Raw genomic sequence first — 19,127 nt, 5'->3', positions numbered from 1 at the left:
ACTATCTGATGTACCCTCACAGCTATTGATGTGTCCAAAGTTCCCTTTTACGGCCATCCAACTTTAAAGGTTGGCCATTCTGCTTCACAGAAAGTTTTCAGTTTCTGCTTGCTCCAATTAATACCATAATCTTGGGACTCATATCCTGTCTTAAAATGTTTCAGCATGTACTCCAAAGGAGTTAAGGGTACACTACCTCCTCCTCCCATGATCCTCCCAGGACACCAGACAAGACAAATAGGGAGAGGGGTTTTGAGAGGAAGGTAAGGGGTCCTTTCCTCTCAGGAGACACAAGGAAATAGTTTGCCACTTCATACAAGTCTGACCCACTGAGCCGGAAAACTCGACGGTCTCTCGTGGGAGCTGCAGACCTCACACACTTCACACACACACGACAAGCCTCCCACCTTTTCCTTGCAGGGAGGGTAATCAGTCCTCCTCAACTGTCCCTGCTAAAAAGGGAGGGTTTTCCTATTTCCCTTATACTTGCCTGCAGGCTGATGTTTTCCTCTGGCCAGTTCCTTGGCTTTGTTCTTGTCTCGTCCTCCTTCTCCTGTGGTTCTTGTGGAAGCTGCCGCAACTGCCTCTGCTCTGCTCCAGCGAGAAGTCCCTTGGAATAATGGTCTGGTGGCGCCAATGAAAAGGATGTTCTCCCTGACCCACTAGGACTGGGGCAGTGGGCAAGGCCCCCACTCAGAGGGTCTCAAAAACCCCTTGCCTCCTGGCTTGGCTCACCAATAAATGTTGTAGAAAACTTACATCTTAAATCGAGGAGACAATACCACAAGGATTTGAGAAACAAGAATTGATTTATTATTTGCGCAAATAGGACATAGACCCCCACTCACATGGAAAACAAAGGTCTGAGCTTCGAGCAAAGCTTAAGCATAATCTTTTATACTTTTGGTTACAGACATTGCCATAAGAAAAAAGAAGAAGTTATCCTAATTGGTTGAAACAAACAAAAGCCCATATATGGTCTACTCTTATCATACACCTTCTGGATACATGTGTTAATCTCGATGCCCCCCCCTCTTTGCCACATAGTTACTGGAACAGGTTACAAGAACAGTTTGTAGAAATATTTCTGCACTTTCCCGAAAGCTTGCAACACCATATACCTGCCCAATGGTATACTTCTGCTTTCTAAGTGACACATTGACTTTTATACAAGTTGGTAATATCTGATCTTGGGGTATCTATATTGGGGTTTCTCTTTCACTTGGAAAGACAAATCCAGGATAAGCAAGTTTGGTGGTGGAATGAAGAGTGAATATGCCTTGAATCAACCCAAATGGAGACAGCTTTCCTGACAAGCAGCCCCTGCCATAGCATGGGAATAATGCTAGGAAGAAGAAGATGCATATTTAAACTTCAGAGCAACAGATGAAATGTACTTTCTAGCCATGAGAATATTTCTTTGGTCTGGAACTGGATCAAAGTCCTTTTGTGTATCTTTAGCCAAAGTTCCATGCCCTAACATATTTTGCAAGATCATTATCATTTCATCAAGCTTTTTAAAGAGAAATTCAGCTAAGAGTTGCATATTCCCCACTCTCCTTTCTTAGGTTTCAGCCATTGTTCAGCCATTTTAATCTAAAACTTGATCAGGGAACAGAGAACAAAGAAGATATATTTTCCTCTATATTTCAATCCAAGGTTATAAGAACAATTCAATAGAAATAAACTCCAGATATTTTGGAAATTCAAAAAAATACAGAAATCCAGTGGTGAAAATCTAAAAACTCTTCACACGCACACACAAATGCCTGCCCATGTTTCTATACAAAGGGGAGAGAACAGCATACATCAAACAGCATACATCAAAAACAAAAAAAAGAGAAAAACAATTAGAGTCCAGCAAGAGGGTGAAATAAATCAGCATTCAACCACTAATCTCTTAAAGCAAAAAAGCAAAATAAAACAATAAATTCAAAAAGTGAAAGTTAATTCTCATTTGTGCTTAAGAAAATGAAACTGCTGACAGGAAGGTGTATACGCTAGTGCCTTTGATACCTTCCAGAGGGAATTGGGACCCCAAATTATTTGGGCTCCAAGTCCCAAAATTCCCTAGCCAACCTAGACATTGGCTAGGCTGATTAAGAGATTAGGCTTAAATCCTTTATGCATTCTTAGGTGGAATGCATTAGATTAAATGTGGCTGGCTGAAAATATAATTAAGTTTTAAGAAGGAGGAACAAAATAGTAGGCCAAGAAATGAGGTTGAAACTTTGTAATGCATTTATTTGTACGTGTATACTCCTGATATTAACCCAAAGACAATTTTTTAAAAATCTAAATAGCTCCCTTGATTATTACTATAGTATCCTAGATACTACATTTAGGAAGACTCTTAGAAATATCAGGCATACTGGAGGCGTGGCCAGCGTTGCGGGCGAGATGGTCACAAACCCCGGTGTCTCCGGGTTATGCACCGATATCGCCCCCGACTTGGGAGTCCGTCCAATTTTAGGATTGGACCATAGCTGCCTCGAAGAATGGGGGAGCCGCCAGAGCGAAGGGGGAGATTGCAAACTCCCCACAACTCCGGATCTCTTTCCCCCAACCCAGCAGGGAGGAATGCGGCCACCATCAGCTGCACCAAAGCCGCTGCGGCTGCAAGATTGAGCAGGAGGAAGAAGCACTAAGGAAACAAATTGTTGAAGTCGGGTGAGTCACTATCTCACAAAGAAATTGTACTTTAAACCTGGCACAAGCCTTGGGGAAAAATTTTAGACTGGCAGCTAAATTGAATGAGAAGTGAAAGTAGAAGGAACCAATTTAAAGAATACACATTCTGGAAGTGAATGAGTTCTGACGGGGCTTGGATTGTAAGTAGAGCCCTAATTAAATAAGGAAAGAAAAAAATAAAATTTTAAATTAAGCAATGATTCTAAGATCCCTGGAAGTTTTAATGGATTATACAGGAAATAAAAGAAATAAGAGAAAAGAGTTAAAGAAAATACTGTATTGATTTTAAGGGAATATCTCAAATCCCTCTATCCTAAACTTATGGAAATTTAAAGAAACTATCAGGAGACAAGAACTTGGACAAAGACAAATAAACTGAGACAGAAATAAAATGGACACTATGCCAAATTGAGATCGTAATTTAAAAAGAAGACAATTAAAGATAGAAGAAAAATGAAAGAAAGAAACTGTTTCTCTGGATTTAAAACATCTACAATGTAACTTTAAAATATAATTAAAGAAAAAATCTTGGAAAATTGACCTCCACGTACTAAAACATCTGAGAACAAAGAAACTTTATCACCAAAATGGCTACTTATTATTTGTGATTTGCAATTGTTTTAAAGAGAGACATCTAGAGGCAGAGGAAGATTGTAAGAGTCGAATAGCTTTCTAATGACTATTCCCATGAGGATTGGTGTTGCTGGGACTACACAACAGTTTTAAAAGAAGACTTTAGATGGCTTGTCTTTGGATTATAGAATTAAGCGGAGATTTTAAGCAAGAATCCAGAGGCAGAGGAAGAATGCAAGAATGGAATAGCGGACTATTCCCATGAAGAAGGCTCTGTTGATGTGGTCACACGACATTTTTTAGAAAGGATTTCATGGCTGCTCTTAGATTTATATTAAGAATTTAATTAGAAAATGTTAATATCTATGTTAAAATACAAGTGACAACTATAATTAAAATAATAATGATGCTTTGGGAAATGGAGGGAAAGACTGTAGAATAAACTGGACAAGAGGGAAATGAGTGTTATTATGCAGAGGAAAAAGTTATTTTTTTTCTTGCTTTTAAGAATAAGTAAGATAATAAAATGATTTGATAAAAACTTCTAAGGAAACAGTTAAACACAATGGAGGAATAACTGGGGTAAATAATTAGCAATTACCCTTTTAAAAATGTTAAACTTTTGTTTGGTACTAAAACTGATTAGATGGAAAAAATTTAAATATATGTTATTGATTTAGAGGCAGAGGAAGATGATAAGGGGGAATAGTCTTTGTGAGTTCAGGACTATTCCTATGCAAGGAAGAAATTGTCTATGTGATTGCTGGGCAGTTTTAAGAAAGAGTTTTTAGGTGGTCTAACCTCTGATAAGTAATGTAGATATAAAGTTCATATTGGTGAAATTTAAGAAGTTAAATAGAACTCCACTACTGAGTATACAATGGAAGTTCATTCAATTTTGTCTTCTCTCTTCTTTTCCAAAATAGTGAGTGTGTCAGGCCTGGCTCCATTCAAAATCCAAGAAAGAAAACCCCTGACTCCACTGAAGTAGAGAAGGGGTGATGGTTAGAACAGCACACAAAAGTCAGGTATAGTTTGATCAAAGTGAAATAAAGTGATTACTTCTCATGATTTAGAAATTACATTTCTGCCAATGCTCTATTCTTCCACTGTCAGCTGGCTCTCCAGCAGGGGATTTTCCTTTGATGTATGCTTGCTATTGGCTGCCGGGGGTGGCATGGGGCGTGGGAAGTGAACTGTTGTAGTGAAGGTCCATGTGAACAAAAAGGGAGGTTTGCTCTCAAGAATTACTGAACTGCTGAGTGGAATTGTTTACACCCAGTCAAGGCCAATCATCCTAGAAGTCTGGATGGGCAAAATACCTGATGATGAGCTTCACATGACATTATGAGGGATGTGGATTGGACATTCAACCTGGGAACCTGTGGGGAGGGATTTGGGGAAACTTTCAATCTGTAACTTTCACACCTTTTGAATCAGATCTTGCCTTGCTTTAATTGTTATCATTTCAAACTCAGTAAAAGTACCCCTTCTCTACTTCAATGGATGTTGAAATCCCAGCTTTACTTGATAGTTTAAGTAATTAATAGTTCCATGCCAGTGCTTGAAGCAGTCTGGAATAAAATGCAGTGATAAGAAATTTGAAATTTATCCCCACCCCTTCTCTGACTGGAGGAGAAGTATTTCAGTCATCACATTAGAAATTGATTCATATTAAAAGCTGCTATGAGAGACCTTAGGAATTGAGACAGGGCCATTGATAGCCTGCAAAATTAGTGACAAACTTCTAATTAAAATGAGCAAAACCTGTATATCTTTCACATTTTGAGGTACATAGTTGCAATAAGTTTCCACCCACTTCTTGTCCTCTCCTCAGGTGCTTTGGAGAATAATTGAATGCTGTCCTCCCTGTAACAACCCCTCAAGTAGAGGAAATCAGCTATCATGTTACCCTATTCCTTCTCTTCTTTAGCCTAGAAATACATAATTCCCTTAACCATTCCTCATACAGTTTAGCCTTCAGACCCTTTATCATCTTTGTTCTTCTCTGCAATCCTAGAAAGATTGCAGAGAAGAGCAACAAAGATGATAAAGGGTCTGAAGGCTAAACTGTATGAAGAATGGTTTCAGCATCTTTTTTGTATTGTGATGAGAATTTGACACAGTATTCCAGGTTTGGCCTCATTAGTGCAATATACCATGTTTTCCCAAAAATAAGACCCAGTCTTATTTTCTTTTGGGCTTCAAAATAAGCACTAAGGCTTATTTTTGGGATTTCTTATTTCTGGTTGAGTGTTGCCACCATGAGATGGGTGGGTGGAGCTGCCCCACACACCCCACACTGGCTCAGCTCAGGGCCCCCACAGCCAGGCCATCCATGCCCTGACACCTGTCTCACCTTGTAGTTGGGGCACTGGCATGTCACATGGCCTCCTGTTCTGATGCGGCCATAACCAAGCAGAAGTGGGCTGACGGCCATGCAGGATCTTAACGGGGCTGTTTGAGGCGCTGCCCTGATGCAAGGCAGTTGTCACGTCATAGATGGTCTGGCTGCGGTGGCCCTGAGGTAAGCTGCTGGGAACTTGGGGCAGCTCCATCCCCCCTTGCCTCACCTCACCTTGTATTGGCAACACCACGAGAAACCAGATGGAACGGGTGGGCAGCCCGCTGTGCAGATGCTTAAGTAGGGCTTATTTTGGAGGGAGGGTTTCTACTAGGTGCAAGTGCAGAAAATATGCTAGGGCTTATTTTCTGGATAGATTGTCAGCATTCCAGAACAATCCAACTTCAATGAAAAACTCCAAAATAAGCATCATCCCTAATCTTTCATTTATTGGAATAGGTATACTGGCACATCTGGGAAAACCCGAATCTGAGAGTTCTGGGTTTTCCCTCAATAAATCAAAACCCCAAATCCAGCCCCTGCACCCATCACATGGCCCAATCATCATCCATTCCAACTTGTGCAATCACTGAAACCACTCTTCCTCCAGATGCATGAACACCCTGACCTTGACTGAAAAGAAGAATGCTATTATGTCTAACTAAGACCTCTCTACTAAATCATCCCTCCTACTTTCCCAAGTGCAAGAAGGTGGCAGCGTGGAAGCTTCTGGGGTTAATATGGCTTCCAAAGCTGACAGGCATCCCCCCCGAAGGAAAAAACATGCCCTGGAAAATAAAATAGACAAAACACAGAAAAGGGGTTAATACATCATTCATAAAACTGCTTAATCCCCTCCCCCCCCCAGACGATTCTTTGGCTTGTCACAGAATTTATCATTAAATTGTTTACTAGTCTGTCAGCTTTCACATCCCTACTTTTTATCCATGTAGCTTCTGACAACGGATACCCTTTCCAGAGTACTAAATATTGTAACTGACCCATTGCAACCTAGAGTCAAGAATCTTTTTGATTTTGTAATGAATTTCATCCTGTACTATCATGGGGGGGAGCAGCTGGTAAGGGTCTTAAAGTAGAACCTACTGCTGGTTTCAACAAGCTGCTGTGAAATACAGGATGTATTTTCCCAAGTATACGAGGGAGGCTCATCTCCCTCAGTCAGAGGCTCAGTTACCGGGTTAATCACTCACTATAGGGAAAGGACCGATGAATTTTGATCTGAATTTCTTGTTGGGTAGCCTCAACCTTAGGTACTTCATTGACAAATACACCTTATCTCCTATTCAAAAAGGCGGGTGGAGAGACTGGTGTTTGTTTGCCTGAGTTTTATATTTTTCAGCTGCTTCTGCTAGAGCTTTCTTAGTATTTTCCCACCCCTTTTGCAAGGAGGTTATACATTCTGTTAGGGACTTGGAAGTTGGTGGTTCCCTAGGCAATTCAGGCATAGGCACAAAATCCATGCCAATAGTTATTCAAAATGGAATCAACCCTGTACTACTGTGTACTGCATTATTATAAGCCACTTCTGTGATTGACAAATCCTTCCAGTTTTCTTGTTGCTAGTTTACATAACACCTAATGTATTGTTCCACCATTGTGTTAGATCGTTCAGCCGATCCATTGGTAGATGGATGAAAAGCTGAGCTAAACCCCTGGGATGACCCAATGGACCTCAGCAACTCCTTCCAGAACTTAGCAGTAAATTGGACTCCACGATCTGATATTATTCTCTGCGGAACACCATGTAGCCTGTAGATGTGCTTCACGAAAAGTTTTGCCAGTTTTTTGGCAGAGGGTATTCCTTTACAGGCAGTGAAGTGTGCTAGTTTGGAGAATAAATCAATGGCAGTCCAAATAACTTTATTTCCCCCGCTTTCTGGTAGTTGAACAATAAAGTCCATTGCAATCTCCTCACATTGCTTTGTAGATTCGGCCACTTACTGGAGAAGACTAAAGGGTTTCTCCGGTTGGGATTTCATGGTAGCACAGGTAGCACAGCTTTTTACATAGTCCTCTACATCAGTTTTCATCCTTGGCCACCAGAATTGCCTTCTAATCCAGGGGTAGTCAACCTTTTTATACCTACCTCCCACTTTTGTATCTCTGTTAGTAGTAAAATTTTCTAACCGCCCACCGGTTCCACAGTAATGCGCCGTGTATCATCATCTATGCATGCCTCTCGCACATCGTGGATTGGGTTTGGGGGAGGGGGCGCCGGCTACCAGTTCTGCTTGTCTGTTACAGCTGGGTGGTGTGGGGGAAGATGTGCAACCTATTCTGGGACGAGACTCTTGTTTGCGGTTGCACTATAGCACCATTTAGTTTCATTTAAGTTGAACGTGAACTAAACTTGTGCGTGGGCAATACAAATAGTATATTTTCAGAAATTTTAATTGTCACAGGGAATTTTATGAAAACCTAATGAAAATGTTTTTAAATAATGCTATGAAAATTTTTTAAAAAGTCAATTAAATTAAAAAAAAGGAAAGTGCTTCAATATTGGACAAAACCCCTACCGCCCACCATGAAAGCTGGAATGCCCACTAGTGGTGGTAGGGACCAAGTTGACTACCACTGTTTTAACCAAATGAAGGGTTTTTAAAAACCCAAAGTGGCCCCCTAGTTGAGAGTCATGATATGTTTTAGCACTAGCAGTCTCATGGAGCTGGGCACATAAATATTATTCCCTTTCCAAACCAGTCCCTCCTGCAACATTAATTCCATCTGCTTCTCTTTAAACCAAATATTGTCTGATAGCACAGGTTTTAACTCTGCTGTCAACTTATCTCCAGGGAGGTCAGAACAGAGCCTGGTTGCTTGGGGGAAAGCTTTTGAGGGGACTTTATCACCTCGAGGTTTTTGTGATCAATCCACACCTCAAAAGGCTCCTTAACCCCCTCTAGGAAATGTCTCCAGGATAAGAGATCCCATCGCATCACAAAAGCCGCCTTCTCCAAACTGCCCACCTGTGTTCCTTGTCCATTAACTTTTTCGACACATACGCACAAGGCATTAATTCATCTTGAATGTTCCTCTGCGGTAGAACAGCTGCGACCATTACGTCACTGGCATCAGCTTGAACTATGAAGGGCTTATTTGGATCAGGGTTTTAATTATTCAAAGGATTTCTGACAGTCCATTGTCCAAGCTAGGGGTTGGCTAGGTTTTGGCTTGGTTGGAGATGGACCCGTTTTTAGTAAATCTGTCAAAGGGAGCGCAATCTCAACAAAGGAAGGGATGAATTGTCTATAAAAATTTGCAAACCCCAAGAAGCTTTGAAGTTGCTTATGTGTTCATGGGGGTTGCCAGTCTAGCATAGCCCTCACCTTTCCCAAGTCCATTTCGATTCCTTGATTAGACACCCAGTAGCGCAGGTAGTCCAAGGACTCCTTACGGAACTCACATTTTGACAGTTTAGCATAAGGTTTGGCTGCTAAGAGTTTTTTCAGTATTTGTCTGACTATTTTGATGTGTTCTTCCCTATTTTTGCTGAATATAATAATGTCATCTAGCTAAACTAAGACTCCTTTATACAGGTGTTCATGTAGCACCTCATTGATTAGCCTCATGAATACTGCGGGGGGCCCTTGACGCCCAAAAGGCATGACTTAGAATTGGAAGCTGCCCAGCAGGCAGTTAAACACCATTTTCCATTTATCCCCCTCTTTTATGTGGACTCGGTAATAGGCTTTCCTTAGATCTAGCTCGGTGAAGGTCTTGCTTTTTGACAAGTGGTTCAGCAAGTCCTTCATTAGGGGTGGGGGGTAGGTATTTTGTATGCAAATTGCATTCACACCTCTAAAGTCAGTGCATAATCTGAGCCCTCCATCTTTGTTCTCTTTAAACAATATGGGGGTTACCACTTTAGATTTTGCAGTCTCGATGAATCCTCTGGCTAAGTTGGTATTAATGTACTTTCTCAACCTGGTCATTTCCGCAGGTGTCATGGAGTACATTCTGAGTTTTGGTAACTTGGCCCCAGGTCATGGCACAATCAGTGGCTCAATGAGGGGGAAGGATATTACATTCCTCCTCACTAAATGCCTCAGTAGATCTTTATATTCCTTAGGAATCTGGGGCTCACCTGGTGGTTAAGTCTGCAGTGGCTGCTGCTGCTTCTGGCATTTGGCTCCTATAGTTTGGCAGTCTCTTGGGAAGAGGAATCAGGGACAGTGGGCCAACGCCAATTATGATCTTCCATTATCCGTCTTCCCATTTAATGGTAGGGGCCCATTTGTTGAGCCATGCAAGGCCTACTATGATGGATTCTGACATCTTTGGTGCTACTATAAATTGTATAAGTTCATGATGCAACCCCATTTCTAATTTTACAAGTTCTGTAATTTGGTGGCTGGAGCCTCTCCAATTAACATTCCATCCACCTGTTCAAACTTAATTGGGCATTTTAGGGCTCTAGTTTTTATTCCTAATTGTTCAACAAGCAGACGGCCAATTAAACATCTGGTGCAGCCTGTATCTATTACTGCTGATACTTCTCCTTCCTCCCCAGTCTCAGGCTCCACCAATTTCACTTTAATTGAAAAAGGGGTGTGGCTGCACTCACCATTGGGTCATCCTCATTGTTTGGATTTCTGGGAGGGGCTCCTTTGGCCGGAGGTTCCTTGCCCTCTTTGATGGGGAGGGGAACCTTGTTGGGAAAATTGGCTGATGTCTGGGGGTTTTTGTGAAGCCCTTTTGCCTCTGGTAGCCATGGGAAGACGTGGTTATGGAACTGGCGCAGGAGCTAGACCAGTGGTGAAATTCAATTTTTTTTACTACCGGTTCTGTGGACGTGGCTTAGTGGGCATAGTGTGGCTTTGTGGGCGTGGCTTTGTGGGCATGGCAGGGGAAGGATAAAGGATACTGCAAAATCTCCATTCCCACCCCATTCCCACCCCATCCAACTCTAGGCGAAGGATACTGCAAAATCCCCATTCTCTCCCCACTCCTGGGGGAAGGATATTGCAAAATCTCCATTCCCACCCCACTTTGGGACCAGCCAGAGGTGGTATTTGCCGGTTCTCCAAACTACTCAAAATTTTCACTACCAGTTCTCCTGTCAGAACCTGCTGGATTTCACCCCTGAGCTCAGAAGCTCGATGACGTGTTTGTCCACAATGGTAGCACTTGATAGCCTCAATAAGTTGAGAAGCAGGGGTCTCAGCCAGTGGTGGGTTTTGAAATTTTTTACTACCAGTTCTGTGGGTGTGGCTTGGTGGGCGTGGCAGGGGAAGGATACTGTAAAATATCCATTCCCACCCCAATCTAGGGAAAGGTTACTGCAAAATCTCCATTTCCTCCTGATCTGCTGGGACTGGGGAGGCAGAGAATAGATAGGGCCAGTCAGAATTTTTACTACTAGTTCTCCGAACTACTCAAAATTTCTGCTACCGGTTCTCCAGAAATGGTCAGAACCTGCTGAAACCCATCTGTGGTCTCAGCAGATTTAGAGGACATCTAGCCAAAGTCCTCCAAGGTGGCTTTTCTGCTGAGGGTTTGCAGTGTGAGTTGATTTCTCTATCCAAAGCTATGGACATGGTATACCAGTCCTGCAGTTGCTCTGGCACACCTTAGATGCCACATGCTTTCCTGACTTCTTGATCAATGGCTTCTTTAAAATAATGTAGGAGTACGGTCCAGCCAATGGCCAAGATTCCCTGTGACTCATCAAAGTCTTCTATGGATTGATTGCCTTGTGTCATCTCCTTTATTGTGGCTTCATTCTCATTGATCCAGTCAGGGTCTTCGAATCTGGCCTGGAGCAGCTGAACAAAACCTTCAGCATCATTTAGTTCAGCAGCTGTCTCATTGTACAGCTGGGCTATCCAGTCCAAAGCGTCTCTTTCATTCATCCCTTCTGAATTCACAGATACTAAGTCGCGATCTCTTTCGTATTGTTCTCCATACTGATCTATATGGGCCCAGACTTGGCTGAGGAAGTAAGCCAGTTTGGTAGGCTTTACCATCGAATGTGACTGTAAAACTGGGTGGTGGTGGCTTTGCAGGGGGAAAGGCCATGGCGATGGGCAGTGGAGCAGGGGCCTGCTTGCGCTGTGGCAGGTGGTGGGGTGAACACCGACAGCTGAGCTGGAACCTGCGATGGAGCTGCTGCTGGCTGCTGGATTGAGGCTGGCAGCAGAATAGGAGCTGGCTGCTGTGCTGGTTGTTGGGCTGCAGAAGGGGGGATGGATGCTGCTGGATCAGGCCCCACTGCTGTGTCAGGATCATTGGGGCAAATTGGACCTATAGGGATCCCAGTAATAATTTAGCAGAAGGTGCTGGCATCCACTGGCACTGGACCCACCCCTGGCTGGGATAGAATCCCCAGCCTGGGGGATATACTCCACAGGGGGTAGCATGAAGGCAGGTTGGTGTGGGGGGGGGGCAGGTTGGTGTGGGGGGGATAGCAGTCCCCATGCCGGCTGCATTTGCTGTCTCCCTCCTGCCGCTTGGATCAGTTGTGCTGATCCAATCCTCCAGTCCACCATGGCTGTGTGGGAAGTTGCCAGTATCCCCCTAGTTCCACTGCCAGGTATTGGATCAGGAAAAGTGAACGTAGGTTGTGTTAAGCTCCATCTCACTTGAGGAAGTTGGGACTGTGGGCATAACTTCCCACTTCAAGCTGCTCAAAATGCTCCAGGAGCCTGGTCAGTAATTGGCTTTGAGACAGAGCCAGCAGGTTCTAGACTCGGGAATTGCTGGACCCCAACACTACTCCCTCTCTCCATTCTGGCTCATGGGGCGACCACAGTGGGCTGGAGGTGGCACAAGATTCAGGCAGTCTTTCTTTCAGTCCCAATTCTGGAATTGGATCAGACTAGCAACTTTTCCAGGAATCCGACTCCTTGGGCCGAGCGCCCAGCCTTTGCGTCGTCTCTGCAGCTTCTAGGGCTCATACCACTTCTTCTTTAGAAGAATACCGGGACTTGCTGAGTCCTTCGGCATCAATCCCCATGGCTCCCTCAGTGATCTCTTTTTCCTCCTCCATCTTTATTGAGTCTTTGTGCCACCCAATGTTTAGGCTGGCGCTGGGTCTCAGCACCCTGGACAACCCCCTTTTGGGGGTGCCGTTATTGTTTAGGGGTTCAGGTTAATGTCAGCATTCCAGAACAACCCAACTCCAATGAAAAACTCCAAGATGAATGTCATCCCAAATTTATTGGAATAAGTATACTGGCACATCTGGGAAAACCCGAATCTGAGAGTTCCAGGTTTTCACTCAATAAATCAAAACCCCAAATTCAGCCCCTATACCCATCAGTCCATCACATGGCCCAATCACCATCTGTCCCAACTTGAGCCACCACTACAACCACTCCTCCTCCAAATGCAGGAACACCCTGACCTTGACCAAAAAGAAGAATGCTATTATGTCTAACTAAGTCCTCTACTAAATCCCCCCTCCTACTTTCCCAAGTGCAAGAAGATGGCAGCGTGGAAGCTTCTGAGCTTAATATGGTTTCCAAAGCTGACCTAGGTCTTATTTTCAGGGAAACGTGGTAGAGTGATACTAATGCTTCTACTTGTACTCCAACACCACTGGGTTCCCGATCTGATTTACTCCAAAACTGCTTCAATGAATTTACACATTTCAGAACTAGTAAAGTATTGCTCTTATTCTTTGGGTGAGGATCATTTTTTGATAGATGCAAATTCTAGGTACATTGCTGTAAATCCTTTTCCAAGCAATCAATCCAGTAAAGTAGGCTGGTGTTTTTGTTTATCAACTGGATTTAATTGTATGTCTGTGCAATATTTCCTTAATGTTTTCCTGAACCTCTTTCTTAGTGTATCTAAGATTGTAAAAAATAGAGTAAGACACATGCACTTATCCAGTCTGAATTTGTACATACAGATAGTTATCCATTAATGTTGCATCTTATTAAACTTAATGCAATTTTTCTATAACAATAGTACCTTTGAATGCATAACTGTCATCCATTCACTTAAGTTAGTTTGATCCTAGGTAACAGCAGATATTTTTCTCTCTGGGAGCAATGAGTTATTGTCTGTTGTGAACACCACACGGACATCAGAAAAGGGCATCTCGTAAGAAAGTAAAATATTTAGGAATTAATGGCAAGATGTGTAACTATTAAAGAAGATAATTACTATAAACTGATGCAACAAATTAAAATAGACTTGGAGAAGTGGAAAAACCTGCAACTGTCACTGACAGGAAGAATAGCTACCATAAAAATGAATATCCTGCGGAGACTACTATATCTTTCAAACAATTCTGATAAATCTGGAAAAAAGATATTTTGAAGGACTAAATAAAATAATATTAAGATATATTTGGCAAGGGAAAAAAGCAAGAATAAGCTTGAAAATGTTGCAAGACTCTAGAAAAATAGAAGTGGTTTTGGTTTGCCAGATTCAGAGTTGTATTATCAGGCCTTGGTATGAATTTGGGTGAAAGAATGGATTGGTTTGAGGCAATTGATTGATTATTGACTTTGGAGGGACATGAACCTCAACTGGGTTGGCATGCCTTTTTATGGTATGGGAAAAACAAAATGCATAGCTATTTTCAAAGACATTATATTAGAAATGCATTATTATTAGTATGGGAGAAAATCAAAGAAAAACATTATTTGAAAATACCAGTCTGGCTCTCCACAATGGAGGCACTGATCCATCCAAATGTTATTAATCTGGGAAATATTACTAAATAAAAAGATATTTTGAATGAAAAGGGGGAACTTAAAACCAAACAGGAACTGAGTGGTCAATGGATTGATATAGCATGGCGGCCACAAGCACAGATACAGTCTAGATATGAGAAAGATACTAAAATGTATGGTTTTTATAAAGAATTAACAGAACTAGATCAAATACCAACAGAGACAGATGAAAAACTAATAAAGAAAATGTGATTTAAAAAATATTAGAATGTGCAGAAATGAATAAATTAATACTTGCAATTAAGAAAAAGGAACAAACTGAATATTTTATAATATGGGATTTATTTTATCAATGGTTAGATAACAAAAGCAGAAGTTAGAAATGGAAATGGAAATATAAGAAAAAGATTAATGAAATATGGAAGATTTCTTAAAATAGAGTAAATATTATGATTATTATTTTTATTATTGTAGAATTAATATCAATATAATGAATATTGTTGTAAACATTATGATTACTATCTTTCAAACTATTTATACCCAAGCAATACACTGTTTAATTGAAAATGAAATTTTGACATGTTAAAAAATAAAAAAGCTTTATGCAAAAAGAAAGAAAAGGACATCTAGTTCTTAACCACTCAGCTCCATTCCATTGCCCCATCTCCACTCTGATGCAAGGGATTACAGTTGTTAAAAAGATATATATATATATTTGGCAAGCTAAGCATAATTTTCAAGAACAACCTCCCCCTATACCTGAAGAGAAAAGATTTCAATCTGTGTGCTATCTGGTCTAATATATCCCAGTGAAATATGGACACTAACCTCACAACTGATACAAAAGCTACGAGTGGCGCAAAGAGCCATGGAAAGATACATGCTTGGCATTGCAAGACAAGATAAAAAGACCTGCACTTGGATTAGATATCAAATGAAAGTGTACGAGATCATCAAGAGAGTAAAAGGGTGGACCAAGGCAATCTTAGAATGGATTCCACTTGATAAAAAGCATCTACAAAAGAGACCTAAAACAAAATGGATCAATGATATCAAGTATTGCAGGCCCAATTAGCAAAAGAAAGCTCAGGACTGTATGAGTTGGAAACATGCAGAAGAGGCCTTTTCCTGCAGTGAAGAGAGAATAGCTAAAATGGTGTATGTCAGTGGTGAGTTGCTACCAGTTCGCACCGGTTCGGGAGAATCAGTAGCAATAATTTGTCATTGGTCGCCAAACCACTGGCAATGGCTGGCTGGCCACGCCCCCAACCCGGTTGCCCGCTCACTGCTCGCTTGTCTCGCCTGCTCGCCCCGCCCAGTCACTCCTCACCTCCCAGGCAGCAGAGCACACTGTGTGGCACTCACGCATGCGCAATCTGCTATGTGGCTTGCCTTCCCATAGGGTGCCTGCCTTGCACCCCAACTGAACTGCCTCCTCCTACCTACAGGTAAGCATGTGAGTCGCCCTAGCCCCCCCCCCCATCCCGGTCACTTGCCACATCCCCCCCACCATCAAAGCTGGCTGAGGAACTCTGGGAGTTGAAATCCACAAATCTTAAAGTTGCCAAGATTGGAGACCCCTGCCCTAAGCCACTTTAGGAGCAAAGTGTTGAGTTTTGCTGGCATTTCAGGAGGAAGGGAAGGAAGGGAGGGAGAGAGAGAGAGAGCGCGAGAGAGACGTTGTAGCAGATAATTTTATGCACTACGCTTAGGTCAGACTGAAGGCGGCATAGTTCTAAATTGTCTAAGCCCAAAATTTCAAGCCTGGTGACATAAGATATTTTGTTGTGAGCAGAGGAATGGGGTACTCTTCTTGTGAAATACTTCTGAACTTGCTCAATTGTATTAATGTCCGATATACAATGTATTATTTATGATTAAGCATTCCAAATAAATTAATTAACAACAAAAAGAAAGGGAAAGATTTCATATACTTTCTCTTCAATGTTATTTAAACTGGTGAAAGCATGCAAAATAATTAAAAAACCCAGATCAAACCGTATTCATTAAAATTTTTTGCATTTATCCAAAATACTGATTACATCAAAATGGGAAACATTAAAAACTCAGTCCAAACCATATTCTTTTTTCTCCTTATGTAAATAGTTCTGTTATTTGAAAGCAATCTTTATTTCAGTTAAACACTAAAGGAAGGAGTCTGGATATTATTCTGATGAGTAGTACTGTAATAGTGTTGGAAAGATAGTGGGAGGAGGGAAGAGAGACCAAATGCTATTTATATCAATTCTGTACTTTTTGGCAACACTGCTGGTAGCAATGTTCATAAAGGATGATCCTCAGAGAAAGAAATTCCTTTTGTGGAAAAAGTGCCTTAACTGGGGAGCATTACCCAAATGTTCCAGATCCCATAGAATGGGTGGTATGAACGTTACTGTATGATTGGAAAGATAATAGAATTAAGAAGACATGGAGTGGCTTTTACTAAAGAACAGATTATGGAATAATGCTTGCATTCCCACAATAAATCTCCAAGCAAGGTTGGATTACTTTTAGCTGAAATTGTATTAATTTAGCAGACACCGCACTAAGCAGAAGATTGAATTAGGTGATCTCTAAAGTCACTTCCAATTCTGTAATTCTGAAATACTTTTTAAAACTGTACACTTCATAACTGCTATTACTTTCATGTTGATTAACTTTTTTTGAGTATATAATCCAGCTCCTTAATGAGCACAGATCTCTTCTTGAAATTGCTGAATTATTTGAAGATGGAAAATGGTACCCACAAATCTTGTACGGTTTGCCTTAATTGTATTTGAAGTTTAATAATGATTGAGTGTATTGTTGCAAACAGTAATGTTGGTTAGGTATTATGAGAGTTATAAAAAGTGGTCTGCTGGATCCAGTGGTGGGTTTCAATTTTTTTTACTACCCGGTTCTGTGGGTGTGGCTTGGTGGGCGTGGTTTGGTGAGCGTGGCAGGGGAAGGATACTATAAAATCTCCATTCCCACTCCACTCCGGGGGAAGTATACTGTCAGCCTCTGCATGCTACTTTAATTGTTTTATTACTTAGTTAATTGCTTTACTGCTTAGTTAATTGTTTTAACTGTTATATTGATTTCTTTAGTGTTAAGTATTGGGAATGGAGTAATATTCCTTTAAGGCTGCTTCGGCTGCCATAAGGGGGGAGGAGGAGTTTTATCTTCAACCGAAACACATTGATTCAAATTCCAAGAGCGGGCTTATGTCAACAGACTCTGCATACCAGACAAGTGAAAACCATCGGAAGAAGAACAACACATGATACTTGAGGAGAAATGGATTAGACCTGGCTGTTTGATCTTTGGAGGGAGGAGGGACGAACGAGGGATATGTATGTGTAAGACACCCCTACTATTCAGAACTTGCTTTACTTTCATTGCTTTCAGTTCATGCTCAGTAAAAGATACCTTTCTCTACAAATCATGGAGTTGGGGTTTTTCTTTCTTGAGTTTTGAAAGGAGGCACACCTGACATTAAGCAAGTTCTCCATTAGTTATCAGCCATCCAGGAACCTACTCGGGGGGGGGGGGCTGAAATGATAACACTAGGGAAAAAAATACAGACGTGGAATGCGAAGTGGAAAAGGTGGGGGTGGCTGCTGCATCACACACATCTCAGGCTGAAGGTGATTCAGCAGCCTGGCTGGAGAAGTTGAAATTAGAGGAACTACATGACAAACCAAAGTCATCCGTAGGAGTTGGCAGATTACCAGAACTGGGGGAAGTTCCTTCTGGCGTTACAAAAAGAAAATGTAAGGGGAGACTTTCTACCTGGCAGCAAGAAGAGAAAATTAAGGAGGATCTACAAATCGCAGAAGCTGTGAGATTTTATAAAGATGCAATCCAAAGATGACAGGCTGTGAAAGGTATGAGATATCCACCCAGATCACCCTGGGGGAGGGGGAAGAAGAGCCAGGCTCGGGAGCTACTGGAGGGGTGGATTATGGTAAAGAGGCAGCTGGAGACCGGGAGCAAGAAATTCGATCCCCTGGGCTCTCAGATTTCGATAGAGACCGAAGGCCCTTTGCTGGTCAGGCGTTGCCACGCAGGCAGAAGAAACCCAAAATCCCCCCACTCCCTGGAAAATTCAATGGAGACCCAAAAGAACTTGGACATTTCTTAGCCCTAGTGTGCAGTCACATGGAGGACTGGGGAGAGGACTTTTTGTCTGATACAGCCCGCATGAGGTGTGTGACTAAAGTCCTGGAGGGAATGGCAGCTGATTGGTGTGTGACCCTTCACAATGAGAACTCCCCACTAATGAGAGATTATGACCACTTCATGGCGGCCCTAAGAGTGAGATCTGAGGATCCCCTGGCTGAGCAGAAAGCCAGGATCTGGATGAAATACATCAAGCAAGGGAGAAGACCAGTAGCTGAATACAACCAAGAATTTCGTGAACTGATGCCCCACATGAGAGGGTAGTCAGAAGTAGCTTTATTGGAAAATTACAAAGATGGCCTGAATGGAGATGTGTATGCACTATGCCGGGCACGAGCATCCCCCGCTACCCTGTATGGTTGGTTTACCCTGGCAGCGGAGATGGAGATCAAGTTGGCCAAGGATCACATCCCAGGTGGCCGTACCTAGAAGCAAACCCCTTTCCAACCCCAGAAAGGGCCGCCGAAGGGCCCGGGTGCGACTGTAAGCAGTAAGCAGAGATCCACGGTGTTGTTGTGACTCGTCCTCCCTCCTCTCCTCAGCCGGGCCCCTCCCGTCTCCAACGGGGCCTTTTATCAGACTCCGAGTCTGATAATGAAGATGAATGGCCTGTCATTACTCCAGCCCCTGGCCCTGGCCCCATGCCTGGAGAGGATTCAAGGAGTGAAAGGAGAAGCCCAATAAACATACAGCGTGTGTTCCTTTGT

At 42.3% G+C, this 19,127-nt stretch overlaps 1 protein-coding gene across 1 annotated transcript in view; it reads left to right on the top strand.

Annotated features, from left to right (window-relative positions):
• The window catches only part of TRPC4 (transient receptor potential cation channel subfamily C member 4), a 471,854-nt gene that overhangs the window by 56,312 nt on the left and 396,415 nt on the right, over positions 1-19,127 (top strand). The window contains exon 2 of the mRNA XM_058166773.1: positions 4,191-4,292. The gene's annotated coding sequence lies outside the window, so the exon portion shown is untranslated. The remainder of the gene's footprint in view (positions 1-4,190; positions 4,293-19,127) is intronic.

This window comes from Ahaetulla prasina, chromosome 2, assembly GCF_028640845.1.
Source record: "Ahaetulla prasina isolate Xishuangbanna chromosome 2, ASM2864084v1, whole genome shotgun sequence".
Classification (NCBI taxonomy): Eukaryota; Metazoa; Chordata; class Lepidosauria; order Squamata; family Colubridae; genus Ahaetulla; species Ahaetulla prasina.
The sequence above is the reverse complement of the archived record's forward strand: the minus strand, read 5'-3'. Positions and strand labels throughout refer to the sequence as shown.